Genomic DNA, 26,646 nt, shown 5'->3' with positions numbered 1-26,646 from the left:
ATTGTTCGTCACCAGGCGAAATACATCTGCAACTGGAGGAGCACCTGGCAGAAATAACTTGGAAAGTCTAGAGTTCGACAAGTAATGGCGTATCACTTCTGGTGAACTGGCCAGAGAGCTTGAAGACGTGACTGTGATAAAACACGGAGCAACTGGCAGGAGTAACTATGACACTCTTAAGGTAGCCAAATGAACGTCACCAGGCGAAATACATAGGAAAACTCGCGGAGCACCTGGCAGAAATAAATGTGAAAGTCTTACGTTCGACAAATAAAGGCGTATCACTTCTGGTGAAATGGCCAGATAATGCTTGAAGATGCGACTATGGTAAAACGGGGAGCAATTGGTAGGAGTCACTGTGACTCTCTTAAGGTAGCCAAATGCCTCGTCACTAGGCGGAATAAATCGGCAAACTCGAGGTGCACCTAGCAGAAATAATTGTGAACGTCTTAAGGTCGACAAATAAAGGCGTATCGCTTGTGGTGAACTGGCCCGAGAAAGCTTGAAGATTTGACTGTGTTAAAATGGGGAGCAACTTGCAGGAGTAACTATGACTCTCTTAAGGTAGCCAAATGCCTTGTAACCAACGGAATAAATGGGCAAACTCGAGGAGCACCTGGCAGGAGTAACTGTGAAAGTCTTAAGTTCGACAAATAACAGTGTATCACTTCTGGTGAACTGGCCAGAGAAAGCTTGAAGACGGGACTGTGATAAAACAGGGAGCATCTGGCAGGAGCAACTATGACACTCGTAATGTAGTCAATTGTTCGTCACCAGGCGAAATACATCTGCAACTGGAGGAGCACCTGGCAGAAATAACATGGAAAGTCTAGAGTTCGACAAGTAATGGCGTATCACTTCTGGTGAACTGGCCAGAGAGCTTGAAGACGTGACTGTGATAAAACACTGAGCAACTGGCAGGAGTAACTATGACACTCTTAAGGTAGCCAAATGCTCGTCACCAGGCGAAATACATAGGAAAACTCGAGGAGCACCTGGCAGAAATAAATGTGAAAGTCTTACGTTCGACAAATAAAGGCGTATCACTTCTGGTGAAATGGCCAGATAATGCTTGAAGATGCGACTATGGTAAAACGGGGAGCAATTGGTAGGAGTAACTGTGACTCTCTTAAGGTAGCCAAATGCCTCGTCACTAGGCGGAATAAATCGGCAAACTCGAGGTGCACCTAGCAGAAATAATTGTGAACGTCTTAAGGTCGACAAATAAAGGCGTATCGCTTGTGGTGAACTGGCCCGAGAAAGCTTGAAGATTTGACTGTGTTAAAATGGGGAGCAACTTGCAGGAGTAACTATGACTCTCTTAAGGTAGCCAAATGCCTTGTAACCAACGGAATAAATGGGCAAACTCGAGGAGCACCTGGCAGGAGTAACTGTGAAAGTCTTAAGTTCGACAAATAACAGTGTATCACTTCTGGTGAACTGGCCAGAGAAAGCTTGAAGACGGGACTGTGATAAAACAGGGAGCATCTGGCAGGAGCAACTATGACACTCGTAATGTAGTCAATTGTTCGTCACCAGGCGAAATACATCTGCAACTGGAGGAGCACCTGGCAGAAATAACTTGGAAAGTCTAGAGTTCGACAAGTAATGGCGTATCACTTCTGGTGAACTGGCCAGAGAGCTTGAAGATGTGACTGTGATAAAACACTGAGCAACTGGCAGGAGTAACTATGACACTCTTAAGGTAGCCAAACGCTCGTCACCAGGCGAAATACATAGGAAAACTCGAGGAGCACCTGGCAGAAATAAATGTGAAAGTCTTAAGTTCGACAAATAAAGGCGTATCACTTCTGGTGAAATAGCCAGATAATGCTTGATGATGCGACTATGGTAAAACGGGGAGCAATTGGTAGGAGTAACTATGACTCTCTTAAGGTAGCCAAATGCCTCGTTACTGGGCGAAATAAATCGGCAAACTCGAGGTGCAAATAGCAGAAATAACTGTGAAAGTCTTAAGGTCGACAAATAAAGGCGTATCGCTTGTGGTTAACTGGCCCGACAGAGCTTGGAAATTTGACTGTGTTAAAACGGGAAGCAACTTGCAGGAGTAGCTATGACTCTCTTAAGGTTGCCAATGCTCGTCGCCCGGCAAAAAACATCGGAAATCTCGAGGAGCACCTGCAGATATAACTGTGAAAGTCTTAAGGTCGACAAATAATGGCGTATCGCTTCTGATGAACTGACCAGAGAAAGCTTGAATACGTGACTGTGGTAAAACGGGGAGCAAATATTATGAGTAACAATGACTCTCTTAAGGTAGAAAAATGCCTCGTCACCAACGGAACAAATTGACAAACCCGAGGAGCACCTGGCAGGAGTAACTGTGAAAGTCTTAAAGTCGACAAATAATGGTGTATCACTTCTGGTGAACTGGCCAGAGAACTTGAAGACGTGACTGTGATAAAACACGAAGCAACTGGCAGGAGTAACTATGTCACTCTTAAGGTAGCCAAATGCTCGTCACCAGGCGAAATACATAGGAAAACTCGAGGAAAAGCTGGCAGAAATAAATGTGAAAGTCTGAAGTTCGACAAATAAAGGCGTATCACTTCTGGTGAAATGGCCAGATAATGCTTGAAGATGCGACTATGGTAAAACGGGGAGCAAATGGTAGGAGTAACTGTGACACTCTTAAGATAGCCAAATGCCTCGCCACTAGGCGGAATAAATCGGCAAACTCGAGGAGCACCTAGCAGAAATAACTGTGAATGTCTCAAGGTCGACAATTAAAGGCGTATCGCTTGTGGTGAACTGGCCTGAGAAAGCTTGAAGATTTGACTGTGTTAAAACGGGGAGCAACTTGCAGGAGTAACTATGACTGTCTTATGGGTGCCAATGCTCGTCGCCCAGCAAAAAACATCGGATAACTCGAGGAGCACATGGCAGAAATAACTGTGAATGTCTTAAGGTCGACAAATAATGCTGTATCGCTTCTGATGAACTGGCCAGAGAAAGCTTGAAGACGGAACTGTGATAAAACAGGGAGCATCTGGCAGGAGCAACTGTGACACTCGTAATGTAGCTAATTGTTCGTCACCAGGCGAAATACATCTGCAACTGGAGGAGCACCTGGCAGAAATAACTTGGAAAGTCTAGAGTTCGACAAGTAATGGCGTATCACTTCTGGTGAACTGGCCAGAGAGCTTGAAGATGTGACTGTGATAAAACACTGAGCAACTGGCAGGAGTAACTATGACACTCTTAAGGTAGCCAAACGCTCGTCACCAGGCGAAATACATAGGAAAACTCGAGGAGCACCTGGCAGAAATAAATGTGAAAGTCTTAAGTTCGACAAATAAAGGCGTATCACTTCTGGTGAAATAGCCAGATAATGCTTGATGATGCGACTATGGTAAAACGGGGAGCAATTGGTAGGAGTAACTGTGACTCTCTTAAGGTAGCCAAATGCCTCGTCACTAGGCGGAATAAATCGGCAAACTCGAGGTGCACCTAGCAGAAATAATTGTGAACGTCTTAAGGTCGACAAATAAAGGCGTATCGCTTGTGGTGAACTGGCCCGAGAAAGCTTGAAGATTTGACTGTGTTAAAATGGGGAGCAACTTGCAGGAGTAACTATGACTCTCTTAAGGTAGCCAAATGCCTTGTAACCAACGGAATAAATGGGCAAACTCGAGGAGCACCTGGCAGGAGTAACTGTGAAAGTCTTAAGTTCGACAAATAACAGTGTATCACTTCTGGTGAACTGGCCAGAGAAAGCTTGAAGACGGGACTGTGATAAAACAGGGAGCATCTGGCAGGAGCAACTATGACACTCGTAATGTAGTCAATTGTTCGTCACCAGGCGAAATACATCTGCAACTGGAGGAGCACCTGGCAGAAATAACTTGGAAAGTCTAGAGTTCGACAAGTAATGGCGTATCACTTCTGGTGAACTGGCCAGAGAGCTTGAAGACGTGACTGTGATAAAACACGGAGCAACTGGCAGGAGTAACTATGACACTCTTAAGGTAGCCAAATGAACGTCACCGGGCGAAATACATAGGAAAACTCGCGGAGCACCTGGCAGAAATAAATGTGAAAGTCTTACGTTCGACAAATAAAGGCGTATCACTTCTGGTGAAATGGCCAGATAATGCTTGAAGATGCGACTATGGTAAAACGGGGAGCAATTGGTAGGAGTCACTGTGACTCTCTTAAGGTAGCCAAATGCCTCGTCACTAGGCGGAATAAATCGGCAAACTCGAGGTGCACCTAGCAGAAATAATTGTGAACGTCTTAAGGTCGACAAATAAAGGCGTATCGCTTGTGGTGAACTGGCCCGAGAAAGCTTGAAGATTTGACTGTGTTAAAATGGGGAGCAACTTGCAGGAGTAACTATGACTCTCTTAAGGTAGCCAAATGCCTTGTAACCAACGGAATAAATGGGCAAACTCGAGGAGCACCTGGCAGGAGTAACTGTGAAAGTCTTAAGTTCGACAAATAACAGTGTATCACTTCTGGTGAACTGGCCAGAGAAAGCTTGAAGACGGGACTGTGATAAAACAGGGAGCATCTGGCAGGAGCAACTATGACACTCGTAATGTAGTCAATTGTTCGTCACCAGGCGAAATACATCTGCAACTGGAGGAGCACCTGGCAGAAATAACATGGAAAGTCTAGAGTTCGACAAGTAATGGCGTATCACTTCTGGTGAACTGGCCAGAGAGCTTGAAGACGTGACTGTGATAAAACACTGAGCAACTGGCAGGAGTAACTATGACACTCTTAAGGTAGCCAAATGCTCGTCACCAGGCGAAATACATAGGAAAACTCGAGGAGCACCTGGCAGAAATAAATGTGAAAGTCTTACGTTCGACAAATAAAGGCGTATCACTTCTGGTGAAATGGCCAGATAATGCTTGAAGATGCGACTATGGTAAAACGGGGAGCAATTGGTAGGAGTAACTGTGACTCTCTTAAGGTAGCCAAATGCCTCGTCACTAGGCGGAATAAATCGGCAAACTCGAGGTGCACCTAGCAGAAATAATTGTGAACGTCTTAAGGTCGACAAATAAAGGCGTATCGCTTGTGGTGAACTGGCCCGAGAAAGCTTGAAGATTTGACTGTGTTAAAATGGGGAGCAACTTGCAGGAGTAACTATGACTCTCTTAAGGTAGCCAAATGCCTTGTAACCAACGGAATAAATGGGCAAACTCGAGGAGCACCTGGCAGGAGTAACTGTGAAAGTCTTAAGTTCGACAAATAACAGTGTATCACTTCTGGTGAACTGGCCAGAGAAAGCTTGAAGACGGGACTGTGATAAAACAGGGAGCATCTGGCAGGAGCAACTATGACACTCGTAATGTAGTCAATTGTTCGTCACCAGGCGAAATACATCTGCAACTGGAGGAGCACCTGGCAGAAATAACTTGGAAAGTCTAGAGTTCGACAAGTAATGGCGTATCACTTCTGGTGAACTGGCCAGAGAGCTTGAAGATGTGACTGTGATAAAACACTGAGCAACTGGCAGGAGTAACTATGACGCTCTTAAGGTAGCCAAACGCTCGTCACCAGGCGAAATACATAGGAAAACTCGAGGAGCACCTGGCAGAAATAAATGTGAAAGTCTTAAGTTCGACAAATAAAGGCGTATCACTTCTGGTGAAATAGCCAGATAATGCTTGATGATGCGACTATGGTAAAACGGGGAGCAATTGGTAGGAGTAACTATGACTCTCTTAAGGTAGCCAAATGCCTCGTTACTGGGCGAAATAAATCGGCAAACTCGAGGTGCAAATAGCAGAAATAACTGTGAAAGTCTTAAGGTCGACAAATAAAGGCGTATCGCTTGTGGTTAACTGGCCCGACAGAGCTTGGAAATTTGACTGTGTTAAAACGGGAAGCAACTTGCAGGAGTAGCTATGACTCTCTTAAGGTTGCCAATGCTCGTCGCCCGGCAAAAAACATCGGAAATCTCGAGGAGCACCTGCAGATATAACTGTGAAAGTCTTAAGGTCGACAAATAATGGCGTATCGCTTCTGATGAACTGACCAGAGAAAGCTTGAATACGTGACTGTGGTAAAACGGGGAGCAAATATTATGAGTAACAATGACTCTCTTAAGGTAGAAAAATGCCTCGTCACCAACGGAACAAATTGACAAACCCGAGGAGCACCTGGCAGGAGTAACTGTGAAAGTCTTAAAGTCGACAAATAATGGTGTATCACTTCTGGTGAACTGGCCAGAGAACTTGAAGACGTGACTGTGATAAAACACGAAGCAACTGGCAGGAGTAACTATGTCACTCTTAAGGTAGCCAAATGCTCGTCACCAGGCGAAATACATAGGAAAACTCGAGGAAAAGCTGGCAGAAATAAATGTGAAAGTCTTAAGTTCGACAAATAAAGGCGTATCACTTCTGGTGAAATGGCCAGATAATGCTTGAAGATGCGACTATGGTAAAACGGGGAGCAAATGGTAGGAGTAACTGTGACACTCTTAAGATAGCCAAATGCCTCGCCACTAGGCGGAATAAATCGGCAAACTCGAGGAGCACCTAGCAGAAATAACTGTGAATGTCTCAAGGTCGACAATTAAAGGCGTATCGCTTGTGGTGAACTGGCCTGAGAAAGCTTGAAGATTTGACTGTGTTAAAACGGGGAGCAACTTGCAGGAGTAACTATGACTGTCTTATGGGTGCCAATGCTCGTCGCCCAGCAAAAAACATCGGATAACTCGAGGAGCACATGGCAGAAATAACTGTGAATGTCTTAAGGTCGACAAATAATGCTGTATCGCTTCTGATGAACTGGCCAGAGAAAGCTTGAAGACGGAACTGTGATAAAACAGGGAGCATCTGGCAGGAGCAACTGTGACACTCGTAATGTAGCTAATTGTTCGTCACCAGGCGAAATACATCTGCAACTGGAGGAGCACCTGGCAGAAATAACTTGGAAAGTCTAGAGTTCGACAAGTAATGGCGTATCACTTCTGGTGAACTGGCCAGAGAGCTTGAAGATGTGACTGTGATAAAACACTGAGCAACTGGCAGGAGTAACTATGACACTCTTAAGGTAGCCAAACGCTCGTCACCAGGCGAAATACATAGGAAAACTCGAGGAGCACCTGGCAGAAATAAATGTGAAAGTCTTAAGTTCGACAAATAAAGGCGTATCACTTCTGGTGAAATAGCCAGATAATGCTTGATGATGCGACTATGGTAAAACGGGGAGCAATTGGTAGGAGTAACTATGACTCTCTTAAGGTAGCCAAATGCCTCGTTACTGGGCGAAATAAATCGGCAAACTCGAGGTGCAAATAGCAGAAATAACTGTGAAAGTCTTAAGGTCGACAAATAAAGGCGTATCGCTTGTGGTTAACTGGCCCGACAGAGCTTGGAAATTTGACTGTGTTAAAACGGGAAGCAACTTGCAGGAGTAGCTATGACTCTCTTAAGGTTGCCAATGCTCGTCGCCCGGCAAAAAACATCGGAAATCTCGAGGAGCACCTGCAGATATAACTGTGAAAGTCTTAAGGTCGACAAATAATGGCGTATCGCTTCTGATGAACTGACCAGAGAAAGCTTGAATACGTGACTGTGGTAAAACGGGGAGCAAATATTATGAGTAACAATGACTCTCTTAAGGTAGAAAAATGCCTCGTCACCAACGGAACAAATTGACAAAAACGAGGAGCACCTGGCAGGAGTAACTGTGAAAGTCTTAAAGTCGACAAATAATGGTGTATCACTTCTGGTGAACTGGCCAGAGAACTTGAAGACGTGACTGTGATAAAACACGAAGCAACTGGCAGGAGTAACTATGTCACTCTTAAGGTAGCCAAATGCTCGTCACCAGGCGAAATACATAGGAAAACTCGAGGAAAAGCTGGCAGAAATAAATGTGAAAGTCTTAAGTTCGACAAATAAAGGCGTATCACTTCTGGTGAAATGGCCAGATAATGCTTGAAGATGCGACTATGGTAAAACGGGGAGCAAATGGTAGGAGTAACTGTGACACTCTTAAGATAGCCAAATGCCTCGCCACTAGGCGGAATAAATCGGCAAACTCGAGGAGCACCTAGCAGAAATAACTGTGAATGTCTCAAGGTCGACAATTAAAGGCGTATCGCTTGTGGTGAACTGGCCTGAGAAAGCTTGAAGATTTGACTGTGTTAAAACGGGGAGCAACTTGCAGGAGTAACTATGACTGTCTTATGGGTGCCAATGCTCGTCGCCCAGCAAAAAACATCGGATAACTCGAGGAGCACATGGCAGAAATAACTGTGAATGTCTTAAGGTCGACAAATAATGCTGTATCGCTTCTGATGAACTGGCCAGAGAAAGCTTGAAGACGGAACTGTGATAAAACAGGGAGCATCTGGCAGGAGCAACTGTGACACTCGTAATGTAGCTAATTGTTCGTCACCAGGCGAAATACATCTGCAACTGGAGGAGCACCTGGCAGAAATAACTTGGAAAGTCTAGAGTTCGACAAGTAATGGCGTATCACTTCTGGTGAACTGGCCAGAGAGCTTGAAGACGTGACTGTGATAAAACACGGAGCAACTGACAGGAGTAACTATGACACTCTTAAGGTAGCCAAATGCTCGTCACCAGGCGAAATACATAGGAAAACTCGAGGAGCACCTGGCAGAAATAAATGTGAAAGTCTTACGTTCGACAAATAAAGGCGTATCACTTCTGGTGAAATGGCCAGATAATGCTTGAAGATGCGACTATGGTAAAACGGGGAGCAATTGGTAGGAGTAACTGTGACTCTCTTAAGGTAGCCAAATGCCTCGTCACTAGGCGGAATAAATCGGCAAACTCGAGGTGCACCTAGCAGAAATAATTGTGAACGTCTTAAGGTCGACAAATAAAGGCGTATCGCTTGTGGTGAACTGGCCCGAGAAAGCTTGAAGATTTGACTGTGTTAAAATGGGGAGCAACTTGCAGGAGTAACTATGACTCTCTTAAGGTAGCCAAATGCCTTGTAACCAACGGAATAAATGGGCAAACTCGAGGAGCACCTGGCAGGAGTAACTGTGAAAGTCTTAAGTTCGACAAATAACAGTGTATCACTTCTGGTGAACTGGCCAGAGAAAGCTTGAAGACGGGACTGTGATAAAACAGGGAGCATCTGGCAGGAGCAACTATGACACTCGTAATGTAGTCAATTGTTCGTCACCAGGCGAAATACATCTGCAACTGGAGGAGCACCTGGCAGAAATAACTTGGAAAGTCTAGAGTTCGACAAGTAATGGCGTATCACTTCTGGTGAACTGGCCAGAGAGCTTGAAGACGTGACTGTGATAAAACACGGAGCAACTGGCAGGAGTAACTATGACACTCTTAAGGTAGCCAAATGAACGTCACCAGGCGAAATACATAGGAAAACTCGCGGAGCACCTGGCAGAAATAAATGTGAAAGTCTTACGTTCGACAAATAAAGGCGTATCACTTCTGGTGAAATGGCCAGATAATGCTTGAAGATGCGACTATGGTAAAACGGGGAGCAATTGGTAGGAGTCACTGTGACTCTCTTAAGGTAGCCAAATGCCTCGTCACTAGGCGGAATAAATCGGCAAACTCGAGGTGCACCTAGCAGAAATAATTGTGAACGTCTTAAGGTCGACAAATAAAGGCGCATCGCTTGTGGTGAACTGGCCCGAGAAAGCTTGAAGATTTGACTGTGTTAAAATGGGGAGCAACTTGCAGGAGTAACTATGACTCTCTTAAGGTAGCCAAATGCCTTGTAACCAACGGAATAAATGGGCAAACTCGAGGAGCACCTGGCAGGAGTAACTGTGAAAGTCTTAAGTTCGACAAATAACAGTGTATCACTTCTGGTGAACTGGCCAGAGAAAGCTTGAAGACGGGACTGTGATAAAACAGGGAGCATCTGGCAGGAGCAACTATGACACTCGTAATGTAGTCAATTGTTCGTCACCAGGCGAAATACATCTGCAACTGGAGGAGCACCTGGCAGAAATAACATGGAAAGTCTAGAGTTCGACAAGTAATGGCGTATCACTTCTGGTGAACTGGCCAGAGAGCTTGAAGACGTGACTGTGATAAAACACTGAGCAACTGGCAGGAGTAACTATGACACTCTTAAGGTAGCCAAATGCTCGTCACCAGGCGAAATACATAGGAAAACTCGAGGAGCACCTGGCAGAAATAAATGTGAAAGTCTTACGTTCGACAAATAAAGGCGTATCACTTCTGGTGAAATGGCCAGATAATGCTTGAAGATGCGACTATGGTAAAACGGGGAGCAATTGGTAGGAGTAACTGTGACTCTCTTAAGGTAGCCAAATGCCTCGTCACTAGGCGGAATAAATCGGCAAACTCGAGGTGCACCTAGCAGAAATAATTGTGAACGTCTTAAGGTCGACAAATAAAGGCGTATCGCTTGTGGTGAACTGGCCCGAGAAAGCTTGAAGATTTGACTGTGTTAAAATGGGGAGCAACTTGCAGGAGTAACTATGACTCTCTTAAGGTAGCCAAATGCCTTGTAACCAACGGAATAAATGGGCAAACTCGAGGAGCACCTGGCAGGAGTAACTGTGAAAGTCTTAAGTTCGACAAATAACAGTGTATCACTTCTGGTGAACTGGCCAGAGAAAGCTTGAAGACGGGACTGTGATAAAACAGGGAGCATCTGGCAGGAGCAACTATGACACTCGTAATGTAGTCAATTGTTCGTCACCAGGCGAAATACATCTGCAACTGGAGGAGCACCTGGCAGAAATAACTTGGAAAGTCTAGAGTTCGACAAGTAATGGCGTATCACTTCTGGTGAACTGGCCAGAGAGCTTGAAGATGTGACTGTGATAAAACACTGAGCAACTGGCAGGAGTAACTATGACACTCTTAAGGTAGCCAAACGCTCGTCACCAGGCGAAATACATAGGAAAACTCGAGGAGCACCTGGCAGAAATAAATGTGAAAGTCTTAAGTTCGACAAATAAAGGCGTATCACTTCTGGTGAAATAGCCAGATAATGCTTGATGATGCGACTATGGTAAAACGGGGAGCAATTGGTAGGAGTAACTATGACTCTCTTAAGGTAGCCAAATGCCTCGTTACTGGGCGAAATAAATCGGCAAACTCGAGGTGCAAATAGCAGAAATAACTGTGAAAGTCTTAAGGTCGACAAATAAAGGCGTATCGCTTGTGGTTAACTGGCCCGACAGAGCTTGGAAATTTGACTGTGTTAAAACGGGAAGCAACTTGCAGGAGTAGCTATGACTCTCTTAAGGTTGCCAATGCTCGTCGCCCGGCAAAAAACATCGGAAATCTCGAGGAGCACCTGCAGATATAACTGTGAAAGTCTTAAGGTCGACAAATAATGGCGTATCGCTTCTGATGAACTGACCAGAGAAAGCTTGAATACGTGACTGTGGTAAAACGGGGAGCAAATATTATGAGTAACAATGACTCTCTTAAGGTAGAAAAATGCCTCGTCACCAACGGAACAAATTGACAAACCCGAGGAGCACCTGGCAGGAGTAACTGTGAAAGTCTTAAAGTCGACAAATAATGGTGTATCACTTCTGGTGAACTGGCCAGAGAACTTGAAGACGTGACTGTGATAAAACACGAAGCAACTGGCAGGAGTAACTATGTCACTCTTAAGGTAGCCAAATGCTCGTCACCAGGCGAAATACATAGGAAAACTCGAGGAAAAGCTGGCAGAAATAAATGTGAAAGTCTTAAGTTCGACAAATAAAGGCGTATCACTTCTGGTGAAATGGCCAGATAATGCTTGAAGATGCGACTATGGTAAAACGGGGAGCAAATGGTAGGAGTAACTGTGACACTCTTAAGATAGCCAAATGCCTCGCCACTAGGCGGAATAAATCGGCAAACTCGAGGAGCACCTAGCAGAAATAACTGTGAATGTCTCAAGGTCGACAATTAAAGGCGTATCGCTTGTGGTGAACTGGCCTGAGAAAGCTTGAAGATTTGACTGTGTTAAAACGGGGAGCAACTTGCAGGAGTAACTATGACTGTCTTATGGGTGCCAATGCTCGTCGCCCAGCAAAAAACATCGGATAACTCGAGGAGCACATGGCAGAAATAACTGTGAATGTCTTAAGGTCGACAAATAATGCTGTATCGCTTCTGATGAACTGGCCAGAGAAAGCTTGAAGACGGAACTGTGATAAAACAGGGAGCATCTGGCAGGAGCAACTGTGACACTCGTAATGTAGCTAATTGTTCGTCACCAGGCGAAATACATCTGCAACTGGAGGAGCACCTGGCAGAAATAACTTGGAAAGTCTAGAGTTCGACAAGTAATGGCGTATCACTTCTGGTGAACTGGCCAGAGAGCTTGAAGACGTGACTGTGATAAAACACGGAGCAACTGGCAGGAGTAACTATGACACTCTTAAGGTAGCCAAATGCTCGTCACCAGGCGAAATACATAGGAAAACTCGAGGAGCACCTGGCAGAAATAAATGTGAAAGTCTTACGTTCGACAAATAAAGGCGTATCACTTCTGGTGAAATGGCCAGATAATGCTTGAAGATGCGACTATGGTAAAACGGGGAGCAATTGGTAGGAGTAACTGTGACTCTCTTAAGGTAGCCAAATGCCTCGTCACTAGGCGGAATAAATCGGCAAACTCGAGGTGCACCTAGCAGAAATAATTGTGAACGTCTTAAGGTCGACAAATAAAGGCGTATCGCTTGTGGTGAACTGGCCCGAGAAAGCTTGAAGATTTGACTGTGTTAAAATGGGGAGCAACTTGCAGGAGTAACTATGACTCTCTTAAGGTAGCCAAATGCCTTGTAACCAACGGAATAAATGGGCAAACTCGAGGAGCACCTGGCAGGAGTAACTGTGAAAGTCTTAAGTTCGACAAATAACAGTGTATCACTTCTGGTGAACTGGCCAGAGAAAGCTTGAAGACGGGACTGTGATAAAACAGGGAGCATCTGGCAGGAGCAACTATGACACTCGTAATGTAGTCAATTGTTCGTCACCAGGCGAAATACATCTGCAACTGGAGGAGCACCTGGCAGAAATAACTTGGAAAGTCTAGAGTTCGACAAGTAATGGCGTATCACTTCTGGTGAACTGGCCAGAGAGGTTGAAGATGTGACTGTGATAAAACACTGAGCAACTGGCAGGAGTAACTATGACACTCTTAAGGTAGCCAAACGCTCGTCACCAGGCGAAATACATAGGAAAACTCGAGGAGCACCTGGCAGAAATAAATGTGAAAGTCTTAAGTTCGACAAATAAAGGCGTATCACTTCTGGTGAAATAGCCAGATAATGCTTGATGATGCGACTATGGTAAAACGGGGAGCAATTGGTAGGAGTAACTATGACTCTCTTAAGGTAGCCAAATGCCTCGTTACTGGGCGAAATAAATCGGCAAACTCGAGGTGCAAATAGCAGAAATAACTGTGAAAGTCTTAAGGTCGACAAATAAAGGCGTATCGCTTGTGGTTAACTGGCCCGACAGAGCTTGGAAATTTGACTGTGTTAAAACGGGAAGCAACTTGCAGGAGTAGCTATGACTCTCTTAAGGTTGCCAATGCTCGTCGCCCGGCAAAAAACATCGGAAATCTCGAGGAGCACCTGCAGATATAACTGTGAAAGTCTTAAGGTCGACAAATAATGGCGTATCGCTTCTGATGAACTGACCAGAGAAAGCTTGAATACGTGACTGTGGTAAAACGGGGAGCAAATATTATGAGTAACAATGACTCTCTTAAGGTAGAAAAATGCCTCGTCACCAACGGAACAAATTGACAAACCCGAGGAGCACCTGGCAGGAGTAACTGTGAAAGTCTTAAAGTCGACAAATAATGGTGTATCACTTCTGGTGAACTGGCCAGAGAACTTGAAGACGTGACTGTGATAAAACACGAAGCAACTGGCAGGAGTAACTATGTCACTCTTAAGGTAGCCAAATGCTCGTCACCAGGCGAAATACATAGGAAAACTCGAGGAAAAGCTGGCAGAAATAAATGTGAAAGTCTTAAGTTCGACAAATAAAGGCGTATCACTTCTGGTGAAATGGCCAGATAATGCTTGAAGATGCGACTATGGTAAAACGGGGAGCAAATGGTAGGAGTAACTGTGACACTCTTAAGATAGCCAAATGCCTCGCCACTAGGCGGAATAAATCGGCAAACTCGAGGAGCACCTAGCAGAAATAACTGTGAATGTCTCAAGGTCGACAATTAAAGGCGTATCGCTTGTGGTGAACTGGCCTGAGAAAGCTTGAAGATTTGACTGTGTCAAAACGGGGAGCAACTTGCAGGAGTAACTATGACTGTCTTATGGGTGCCAATGCTCGTCGCCCAGCAAAAAACATCGGATAACTCGAGGAGCACATGGCAGAAATAACTGTGAATGTCTTAAGGTCGACAAATAATGCTGTATCGCTTCTGATGAACTGGCCAGAGAAAGCTTGAAGACGGAACTGTGATAAAACAGGGAGCATCTGGCAGGAGCAACTGTGACACTCGTAATGTAGCTAATTGTTCGTCACCAGGCGAAATACATCTGCAACTGGAGGAGCACCTGGCAGAAATAACTTGGAAAGTCTAGAGTTCGACAAGTAATGGCGTATCACTTCTGGTGAACTGGCCAGAGAGCTTGAAGACGTGACTGTGATAAAACACGGAGCAACTGGCAGGAGTAACTATGACACTCTTAAGGTAGCCAAATGCTCGTCACCAGGCGAAATACATAGGAAAACTCGAGGAGCACCTGGCAGAAATAAATGTGAAAGTCTTACGTTCGACAAATAAAGGCGTATCACTTCTGGTGAAATGGCCAGATAATGCTTGAAGATGCGACTATGGTAAAACGGGGAGTAATTGGTAGGAGTAACTGTGACTCTCTTAAGGTAGCCAAATGCCTCGTCACTAGGCGGAATAAATCGGCAAACTCGAGGTGCACCTAGCAGAAATAATTGTGAACGTCTTAAGGTCGACAAATAAAGGCGTATCGCTTGTGGTGAACTGGCCCGAGAAAGCTTGAAGATTTGACTGTGTTAAAATGGGGAGCAACTTGCAGGAGTAACTATGACTCTCTTAAGGTAGCCAAATGCCTTGTAACCAACGGAATAAATGGGCAAACTCGAGGAGCACCTGGCAGGAGTAACTGTGAAAGTCTTAAGTTCGACAAATAACAGTGTATCACTTCTGGTGAACTGGCCAGAGAAAGCTTGAAGACGGGACTGTGATAAAACAGGGAGCATCTGGCAGGAGCAACTATGACACTCGTAATGTAGTCAATTGTTCGTCACCAGGCGAAATACATCTGCAACTGGAGGAGCACCTGGCAGAAATAACTTGGAAAGTCTAGAGTTCGACAAGTAATGGCGTATCACTTCTGGTGAACTGGCCAGAGAGCTTGAAGACGTGACTGTGATAAAACACTGAGCAACTGGCAGGAGTAACTATGACACTCTTAAGGTAGCCAAACGCTCGTCACCAGGCGAAATACATAGGAAAACTCGAGGAGCACCTGGCAGAAATAAATGTGAAAGTCTTACGTTCGACAAATAAAGGCGTATCACTTCTGGTGAAATGGCCAGATAATGCTTGAAGATGCGACTATGGTAAAACGGGGAGCAATTGGTAGGAGTAACTGTGACTCTCTTAAGGTAGCCAAATGCCTCGTCACTAGGCGGAATAAATCGGCAAACTCGAGGTGCACCTAGCAGAAATAATTGTGAACGTCTTAAGGTCGACAAATAAAGGCGTATCGCTTGTGGTGAACTGGCCCGAGAAAGCTTGAAGATTTGACTGTGTTAAAATGGGGAGCAACTTGCAGGAGTAACTATGACTCTCTTAAGGTAGCCAAATGCCTTGTAACCAACGGAATAAATGGGCAAACTCGAGGAGCACCTGGCAGGAGTAACTGTGAAAGTCTTAAGTTCGACAAATAACAGTGTATCACTTCTGGTGAACTGGCCAGAGAAAGCTTGAAGACGGGACTGTGATAAAACAGGGAGCATCTGGCAGGAGCAACTATGACACTCGTAATGTAGTCAATTGTTCGTCACCAGGCGAAATACATCTGCAACTGGAGGAGCACCTGGCAGAAATAACTTGGAAAGTCTAGAGTTCGACAAGTAATGGCGTATCACTTCTGGTGAACTGGCCAGAGAGCTTGAAGACGTGACTGTGATAAAACACTGAGCAACTGGCAGGAGTAACTATGACACTCTTAAGGTAGCCAAACGCTCGTCACCAGGCGAAATACATAGGAAAACTCGAGGAGCACCTGGCAGAAATAAATGTGAAAGTCTTACGTTCGACAAATAAAGGCGTATCACTTCTGGTGAAATGGCCAGATAATGCTTGAAGATGCGACTATGGTAAAACGGGGAGCAATTGGTAGGAGTAACTGTGACTCTCTTAAGGTAGCCAAATGCCTCGTCACTAGGCGGAATAAATCGGCAAACTCGAGGTGCACCTAGCAGAAATAATTGTGAACGTCTTAAGGTCGACAAATAAAGGCGTATCGCTTGTGGTGAACTGGCCCGAGAAAGCTTGAAGATTTGACTGTGTTAAAATGGGGAGCAACTTGCAGGAGTAACTATGACTCTCTTAAGGTAGCCAAATGCCTTGTAACCAACGGAATAAATGGGCAAACTCGAGGAGCACCTGGCAGGAGTAACTGTGAAAGTCTTAAGTTCGACAAATAACAGTGTATCACTTCTGGTGAACTGGCCAGAGAAAGCTTGAAGACGGGACTGTGATAAAACAGGGAGCATCTGGCAGGAGCAACTATGACACTCGTAATGTAGTCAATTGTTCGTCACCAGGCGAAATACATCTGCAACTGGAGGAGCACCTGGCAGAAATAACTTGGAAAGTCTAGAGTTCGACAAGTAATGGCGTATCACTTCTGGTGAACTGGCCAGAGAGCTTGAAGACGTGACTGTGATAAAACACGGAGCAACTGGCAGGAGTAACTATGACACTCTTAAGGTAGCCAAATGAACGTCACCAGGCGAAATACATAGGAAAACTCGCGGAGCACCTGGCAGAAATAAATGTGAAAGTCTTACGTTCGACAAATAAAGGCGTATCACTTCTGGTGAAATGGCCAGATAATGCTTGAAGATGCGACTATGGTAAAACGGGGAGCAATTGGTAGGAGTCACTGTGACTCTCTTAAGGTAGCCAAATGCCTCGTCACTAGGCGGAATAAATCGGCAAACTCGAGGTGCACCTAGCAGAAATAATTGTGAACGTCTTAAGGTCGACAAATAAAGGCGTATCGCTTGTGGTGAACTGGCCCGAGAAAGCTTGAAGATTTGACTGTGTTAAAATGGGGAGCAACTTGCAGGAGTAACTATGACTCTCTTAAGGTAGCCAAATGCCTTGTAACCAACGGAATAAATGGGCAAACTCGAGGAGCACCTGGCAGGAGTAACTGTGAAAGTCTTAAGTTCGACAAATAACAGTGTATCACTTCTGGTGAACTGGCCAGAGAAAGCTTGAAGACGGGACTGTGATAAAACAGGGAGCATCTGGCAGGAGCAACTATGACACTCGTAATGTAGTCAATTGTTCGTCACCAGGCGAAATACATCTGCAACTGGAGGAGCACCTGGCAGAAATAACTTGGAAAGTATAGAGTTCGACAAGTAATGGCGTATCACTTCTGGTGAACTGGCCAGAGAGCTTGAAGACGTGACTGTGATAAAACACGGAGCAACTGGCAGGAGTAACTATGACACTCTTAAGGTAGCCAAATGAACGTCACCAGGCGAAATACATAGGAAAACTCGCGGAGCACCTGGCAGAAATAAATGTGAAAGTCTTACGTTCGACAAATAAAGGCGTATCACTTCTGGTGAAATGGCCAGATAATGCTTGAAGATGCGACTATGGTAAAACGGGGAGCAATTGGTAGGAGTCACTGTGACTCTCTTAAGGTAGCCAAATGCCTCGTCACTAGGCGGAATAAATCGGCAAACTCGAGGTGCACCTAGCAGAAATAATTGTGAATGTCTTAAGGTCGACAAATAATGCTGTATCGCTTCTGATGAACTGGCCAGAGAAAGCTTGAAGACGGAACTGTGATAAAACAGGGAGCATCTGGCAGGAGCAACTGTGACACTCGTAATGTAGCTAATTGTTCGTCACCAGGCGAAATACATCTGCAACTGGAGGAGCACCTGGCAGAAATAACTTGGAAAGTCTAGAGTTCGACAAGTAATGGCGTATCACTTCTGGTGAACTGGCCAGAGAGCTTGAAGACGTGACTGTGATAAAACACGGAGCAACAGGCAGGAGTAACTATGACACTCTTAAGGTAGCCAAATGCTCGTCACCAGGCGAAATACATAGGAAAACTCGAGGAGCACCCGGCAGAAATAAATGTGAAAGTCTTACGTTCGACAAACAAAGGCGTATCACTTCTGGTGAAATGGCCAGATAATGCTTGAAGATGCGACTATGGTAAAACGGGGAGCAATTGGTAGGAGTAACTGTGACTCTCTTAAGGTAGCCAAATGCCTCGTCACTAGGCGGAATAAATCGGCAAACTCGAGGTGCACCTAGCAGAAATAATTGTGAACGTCTTAAGGTCGACAAATAAAGGCGTATCGCTTGTGGTGAACTGGCCCGAGAAAGCTTGAAGATTTGACTGTGTTAAAATGGGGAGCAACTTGCAGGAGTAACTATGACTCTCTTAAGGTAGCCAAATGCCTTGTAACCAACGGAATAAATGGGCAAACTCGAGGAGCACCTGGCAGGAGTAACTGTGAAAGTCTTAAGTTCGACAAATAACAGTGTATCACTTCTGGTGAACTGGCCAGAGAAAGCTTGAAGACGGGACTGTGATAAAACACGGAGCATCTGGCAGGAGCAACTATGACACTCGTAATGTAGTCAATTGTTCGTCACCAGGCGAAATACATCTGCAACTGGAGGAGCACCTGGCAGAAATAACTTGGAAAGTCTAGAGTTCGACAAGTAATGGCGTATCACTTCTGGTGAACTGGCCAGAGAGCTTGAAGACGTGACTGTGATAAAACACGGAGCAACTGGCAGGAGTAACTATGACACTCTTAAGGTAGCCAAATGCTCGTCACCAGGCGAAATACATAGGAAAACTCGAGGAGCACCTGGCAGAAATAAATCTGAAAGTCTTACGTTCGACAAATAAAGGCGTATCACTTCTGGTGAAATGGCCAGATAATGCTTGAAGATGCGACTATGGTAAAACGGGGAGCAATTGGTAGGAGTAACTGTGACTCTCTTAAGGTAGCCAAATGCCTCGTCACTAGGCGGAATAAATCGGCAAACTCGAGGTGCACCTAGCAGAAATAATTGTGAACGTCTTAAGGTCGACAAATAAAGGCGTATCGCTTGTGGTGAACTGGCCCGAGAAAGCTTGAAGATTTGACTGTGTTAAAATGGGGAGCAACTTGCAGGAGTAACTATGACTCTCTTAAGGTAGCCAAATGCCTTGTAACCAACGGAATAAATGGGCAAACTCGAGGAGCACCTGGCAGGAGTAACTGTGAAAGTCTTAAGTTCGACAAATAACAGTGTATCACTTCTGGTGAACTGGCCAGAGAAAGCTTGAAGACGGGACTGTGATAAAACAGGGAGCATCTGGCAGGAGCAACTATGACACTCGTAATGTAGTCAATTGTTCGTCACCAGGCGAAATACATCTGCAACTGGAGGAGCACCTGGCAGAAATAACTTGGAAAGTCTAGAGTTCGACAAGTAATGGCGTATCACTTCTGGTGAACTGGCCAGAGAGCTTGAAGACGTGACTGTGATAAAACACGGAGCAACTGGCAGGAGTAACTATGACACTCTTAAGGTAGCCAAATGAACGTCACCAGGCGAAATACATAGGAAAACTCGCGGAGCACCTGGCAGAAATAAATGTGAAAGTCTTACGTTCGACAAATAAAGGCGTATCACTTCTGGTGAAATGGCCAGATAATGCTTGAAGATGCGACTATGGTAAAACGGGGAGCAATTGGTAGGAGTCACTGTGACTCTCTTAAGGTAGCCAAATGCCTCGTCACTAGGCGGAATAAATCGGCAAACTCGAGGTGCACCTAGCAGAAATAATTGTGAACGTCTTAAGGTCGACAAATAAAGGCGTATCGCTTGTGGTGAACTGGCCCGAGAAAGCTTGAAGATTTGACTGTGTTAAAATGGGGAGCAACTTGCAGGAGTAACTATGACTCTCTTAAGGTAGCCAAATGCCTTGTAACCAACGGAATAAATGGGCAAACTCGAGGAGCACCTGGCAGGAGTAACTGTGAAAGTCTTAAATTCGACAAATAACAGTGTATCACTTCTGGTGAACTGGCCAGAGAATGCTTGAAGACGGGACTGTGATAAAACAGGGAGCATCTGGCAGGAGCAACTATGACACTCGTAATGTAGTCAATTGTTCGTCACCAGGCGAAATACATCTGCAACTGGAGGAGCACCTGGCAGAAATAACATGGAAAGTCTAGAGTTCGACAAGTAATGGCGTATCACTTCTGGTGAACTGGCCAGAGAGCTTGAAGACGTGACTGTGATAAAACACTGAGCAACTGGCAGGAGTAACTATGACACTCTTAAGGTAGCCAAATGCTCGTCACCAGGCGAAATACATAGGAAAACTCGAGGAGCACCTGGCAGAAATAAATGTGAAAGTCTTACGTTCGACAAATAAAGGCGTATCACTTCTGGTGAAATGGCCAGATAATGCTTGAAGATGCGACTATGGTAAAACGGGGAGCAATTGGTAGGAGTAACTGTGACTCTCTTAAGGTAGCCAAATGCCTCGTCACTAGGCGGAATAAATCGGCAAACTCGAGGTGCACCTAGCAGAAATAATTGTGAACGTCTTAAGGTCGACAAATAAAGGCGTATCGCTTGTGGTGAACTGGCCCGAGAAAGCTTGTAGATTTGACTGTGTTAAAATGGGGAGCAACTTGCAGGAGTAACTATGACTCTCTTAAGGTAGCCAAATGCCTTGTAACCAACGGAATAAATGGGCAAACTCGAGGAGCACCTGGCAGGAGTAACTGTGAAAGTCTTAAGTTCGACAAATAACAGTGTATCACTTCTGGTGAACTGGCCAGAGAAAGCTTGAAGACGGGACTGTGATAAAACAGGGAGCATCTGGCAGGAGCAACTATGACACTCGTAATGTAGTCAATTGTTCGTCACCAGGCGAAATACATCTGCAACTGGAGGAGCACCTGGCAGAAATAACTTGGAAAGTCTAGAGTTCGACAAGTAATGGCGTATCACTTCTGGTGAACTGGCCAGAGAGCTTGAAGATGTGACTGTGATAAAACACTGAGCAACTGGCAGGAGTAACTATGACACTCTTAAGGTAGCCAAACGCTCGTCACCAGGCGAAATACATAGGAAAACTCGAGGAGCACCTGGCAGAAATAAATGTGAAAGTCTTAAGTTCGACAAATAAAGGCGTATCACTTCTGGTGAAATGGCCAGATAATGCTTGAAGATGCGACTATGGTAAAACGGGGAGCAATTGGTAGGAGTCACTGTGACTCTCTTAAGGTAGCCAAATGCCTCGTCACTAGGCGGAATAAATCGGCAAACTCGAGGTGCACCTAGCAGAAATAATTGTGAATGTCTTAAGGTCGACAAATAATGCTGTATCGCTTCTGATGAACTGGCCAGAGAAAGCTTGAAGACGGAACTGTGATAAAACAGGGAGCATCTGGCAGGAGCAACTGTGACACTCGTAATGTAGCTAATTGTTCGTCACCAGGCGAAATACATCTGCAACTGGAGGAGCACCTGGCAGAAATAACTTGGAAAGTCTAGAGTTCGACAAGTAATGGCGTATCACTTCTGGTGAACTGGCCAGAGAGCTTGAAGACGTGACTGTGATAAAACACGGAGCAACAGGCAGGAGTAACTATGACACTCTTAAGGTAGCCAAATGCTCGTCACCAGGCGAAATACATAGGAAAACTCGAGGAGCACCCGGCAGAAATAAATGTGAAAGTCTTACGTTCGACAAACAAAGGCGTATCACTTCTGGTGAAATGGCCAGATAATGCTTGAAGATGCGACTATGGTAAAACGGGGAGCAATTGGTAGGAGTAACTGTGACTCTCTTAAGGTAGCCAAATGCCTCGTCACTAGGCGGAATAAATCGGCAAACTCGAGGTGCACCTAGCAGAAATAATTGTGAACGTCTTAAGGTCGACAAATAAAGGCGTATCGCTTGTGGTGAACTGGCCCGAGAAAGCTTGAAGATTTGACTGTGTTAAAATGGGGAGCAACTTGCAGGAGTAACTATGACTCTCTTAAGGTAGCCAAATGCCTTGTAACCAACGGAATAAATGGGCAAACTCGAGGAGCACCTGGCAGGAGTAACTGTGAAAGTCTTAAGTTCGACAAATAACAGTGTATCACTTCTGGTGAACTGGCCAGAGAAAGCTTGAAGACGGGACTGTGATAAAACACGGAGCATCTGGCAGGAGCAACTATGACACTCGTAATGTAGTCAATTGTTCGTCACCAGGCGAAATACATCTGCAACTGGAGGAGCACCTGGCAGAAATAACTTGGAAAGTCTAGAGTTCGACAAGTAATGGCGTATCACTTCTGGTGAACTGGCCAGAGAGCTTGAAGACGTGACTGTGATAAAACACGGAGCAACTGGCAGGAGTAACTATGACACTCTTAAGGTAGCCAAATGCTCGTCACCAGGCGAAATACATAGGAAAACTCGAGGAGCACCTGGCAGAAATAAATCTGAAAGTCTTACGTTCGACAAATAAAGGCGTATCACTTCTGGTGAAATGGCCAGATAATGCTTGAAGATGCGACTATGGTAAAACGGGGAGCAATTGGTAGGAGTAACTGTGACTCTCTTAAGGTAGCCAAATGCCTCGTCACTAGGCGGAATAAATCGGCAAACTCGAGGTGCACCTAGCAGAAATAATTGTGAACGTCTTAAGGTCGACAAATAAAGGCGTATCGCTTGTGGTGAACTGGCCCGAGAAAGCTTGAAGATTTGACTGTGTTAAAATGGGGAGCAACTTGCAGGAGTAACTATGACTCTCTTAAGGTAGCCAAATGCCTTGTAACCAACGGAATAAATGGGCAAACTCGAGGAGCACCTGGCAGGAGTAACTGTGAAAGTCTTAAGTTCGACAAATAACAGTGTATCACTTCTGGTGAACTGGCCAGAGAAAGCTTGAAGACGGGACTGTGATAAAACAGGGAGCATCTGGCAGGAGCAACTATGACACTCGTAATGTAGTCAATTGTTCGTCACCAGGCGAAATACATCTGCAACTGGAGGAGCACCTGGCAGAAATAACTTGGAAAGTCTAGAGTTCGACAAGTAATGGCGTATCACTTCTGGTGAACTGGCCAGAGAGCTTGAAGACGTGACTGTGATAAAACACGGAGCAACTGGCAGGAGTAACTATGACACTCTTAAGGTAGCCAAATGAACGTCACCAGGCGAAATACATAGGAAAACTCGCGGAGCACCTGGCAGAAATAAATGTGAAAGTCTTACGTTCGACAAATAAAGGCGTATCACTTCTGGTGAAATGGCCAGATAATGCTTGAAGATGCGACTATGGTAAAACGGGGAGCAATTGGTAGGAGTCACTGTGACTCTCTTAAGGTAGCCAAATGCCTCGTCACTAGGCGGAATAGATCGGCAAACTCGAGGTGCACCTAGCAGAAATAATTGTGAACGTCTTAAGGTCGACAAATAAAGGCGTATCGCTTGTGGTGAACTGGCCCGAGAAAGCTTGAAGATTTGACTGTGTTAAAATGGGGAGCAACTTGCAGGAGTAACTATGACTCTCTTAAGGTAGCCAAATGCCTTGTAACCAACGGAATAAATGGGCAAACTCGAGGAGCACCTGGCAGGAGTAACTGTGAAAGTCTTAAGTTCGACAAATAACAGTGTATCACTTCTGGTGAACTGGCCAGAGAATGCTTGAAGACGGGACTGTGATAAAACAGGGAGCATCTGGCAGGAGCAACTATGACACTCGTAATGTAGTCAATTGTTCGTCACCAGGCGAAATACATCTGCAACTGGAGGAGCACCTGGCAGAAATAACATGGAAAGTCTAGAGTTCGACAAGTAATGGCGTATCACTTCTGGTGAACTGGCCAGAGAGCTTGAAGACGTGACTGTGATAAAACACTGAGCAACTGGCAGGAGTAACTATGACACTCTTAAGGTAGCCAAATGCTCGTCACCAGGCGAAATACATAGGAAAACTCGAGGAGCACCTGGCAGAAATAAATGTGAAAGTCTTACGTTCGACAAATAAAGGCGTATCACTTCTGGTGAAATGGCCAGATAATGCTTGAAGATGCGACTATGGTAAAACGGGGAGCAATTGGTAGGAGTAACTGTGACTCTCTTAAGGTAGCCAAATGCCTCGTCACTAGGCGGAATAAATCGGCAAACTCGAGGTGCACCTAGCAGAAATAATTGTGAACGTCTTAAGGTCGACAAATAAAGGCGTATCGCTTGTGGTGAACTGGCCCGAGAAAGCTTGTAGATTTGACTGTGTTAAAATGGGGAGCAACTTGCAGGAGTAACTATGACTCTCTTAAGGTAGCCAAATGCCTTGTAACCAACGGAATAAATGGGCAAACTCGAGGAGCACCTGGCAGGAGTAACTGTGAAAGTCTTAAGTTCGACAAATAACAGTGTATCACTTCTGGTGAACTGGCCAGAGAAAGCTTGAAGACGGGACTGTGATAAAACAGGGAGCATCTGGCAGGAGCAACTATGACACTCGTAATGTAGTCAATTGTTCGTCACCAGGCGAAATACATCTGCAACTGGAGGAGCACCTGGCAGAAATAACTTGGAAAGTCTAGAGTTCGACAAGTAATGGCGTATCACTTCTGGTGAACTGGCCAGAGAGCTTGAAGATGTGACTGTGATAAAACACTGAGCAACTGGCAGGAGTAACTATGACACTCTTAAGGTAGCCAAACGCTCGTCACCAGGCGAAATACATAGGAAAACTCGAGGAGCACCTGGCAGAAATAAATGTGAAAGTCTTAAGTTCGACAAATAAAGGCGTATCACTTCTGGTGAAATAGCCAGATAATGCTTGATGATGCGACTATGGTAAAACGGGGAGCAATTGGTAGGAGTAACTATGACTCTCTTAAGGTAGCCAAATGCCTCGTTACTGGGCGAAATAAATCGGCAAACTCGAGGTGCAAATAGCAGAAATAACTGTGAAAGTCTTAAGGTCGACAAATAAAGGCGTATCGCTTGTGGTTAACTGGCCCGACAGAGCTTGGAAATTTGACTGTGTTAAAACGGGAAGCAACTTGCAGGAGTAGCTATGACTCTCTTAAGGTTGCCAATGCTCGTCGCCCGGCAAAAAACATCGGAAATCTCGAGGAGCACCTGCAGATATAACTGTGAAAGTCTTAAGGTCGACAAATAATGGCGTATCGCTTCTGATGAACTGACCAGAGAAAGCTTGAATACGTGACTGTGGTAAAACGGGGAGCAAATATTATGAGTAACAATGACTCTCTTAAGGTAGAAAAATGCCTCGTCACCAACGGAACAAATTGACAAACCCGAGGAGCACCTGGCAGGAGTAACTGTGAAAGTCTTAAAGTCGACAAATAATGGTGTATCACTTCTGGTGAACTGGCCAGAGAACTTGAAGACGTGACTGTGATAAAACACGAAGCAACTGGCAGGAGTAACTATGTCACTCTTAAGGTAGCCAAATGCTCGTCACCAGGCGAAATACATAGGAAAACTCGAGGAAAAGCTGGCAGAAATAAATGTGAAAGTCTTAAGTTCGACAAATAAAGGCGTATCACTTCTGGTGAAATGGCCAGATAATGCTTGAAGATGCGACTATGGTAAAACGGGGAGCAAATGGTAGGAGTAACTGTGACACTCTTAAGATAGCCAAATGCCTCGCCACTAGGCGGAATAAATCGGCAAACTCGAGGAGCACCTAGCAGAAATAACTGTGAATGTCTCAAGGTCGACAATTAAAGGCGTATCGCTTGTGGTGAACTGGCCTGAGAAAGCTTGAAGATTTGACTGTGTTAAAACGGGGAGCAACTTGCAGGAGTAACTATGACTGTCTTATGGGTGCCAATGCTCGTCGCCCAGCAAAAAACATCGGATAACTCGAGGAGCACATGGCAGAAATAACTGTGAATGTCTTAAGGTCGACAAATAATGCTGTATCGCTTCTGATGAACTGGCCAGAGAAAGCTTGAAGACGGAACTGTGATAAAACAGGGAGCATCTGGCAGGAGCAACTGTGACACTCGTAATGTAGCTAATTGTTCGTCACCAGGCGAAATACATCTGCAACTGGAGGAGCACCTGGCAGAAATAACTTGGAAAGTCTAGAGTTCGACAAGTAATGGCGTATCACTTCTGGTGAACTGGCCAGAGAGCTTGAAGACGTGACTGTGATAAAACACGGAGCAACTGACAGGAGTAACTATGACACTCTTAAGGTAGCCAAATGCTCGTCACCAGGCGAAATACATAGGAAAACTCGAGGAGCACCTGGCAGAAATAAATGTGAAAGTCTTACGTTCGACAAATAAAGGCGTATCACTTCTGGTGAAATGGCCAGATAATGCTTGAAGATGCGACTATGGTAAAACGGGGAGCAATTGGTAGGAGTCACTGTGACTCTCTTA

Source organism: Schistocerca americana, chromosome 11 (assembly GCF_021461395.2).
Source record: "Schistocerca americana isolate TAMUIC-IGC-003095 chromosome 11, iqSchAmer2.1, whole genome shotgun sequence".
Lineage (NCBI taxonomy): Eukaryota > Metazoa > Arthropoda > Insecta > Orthoptera > Acrididae > Schistocerca > Schistocerca americana.
This window is presented reverse-complemented; position numbering follows the sequence as displayed.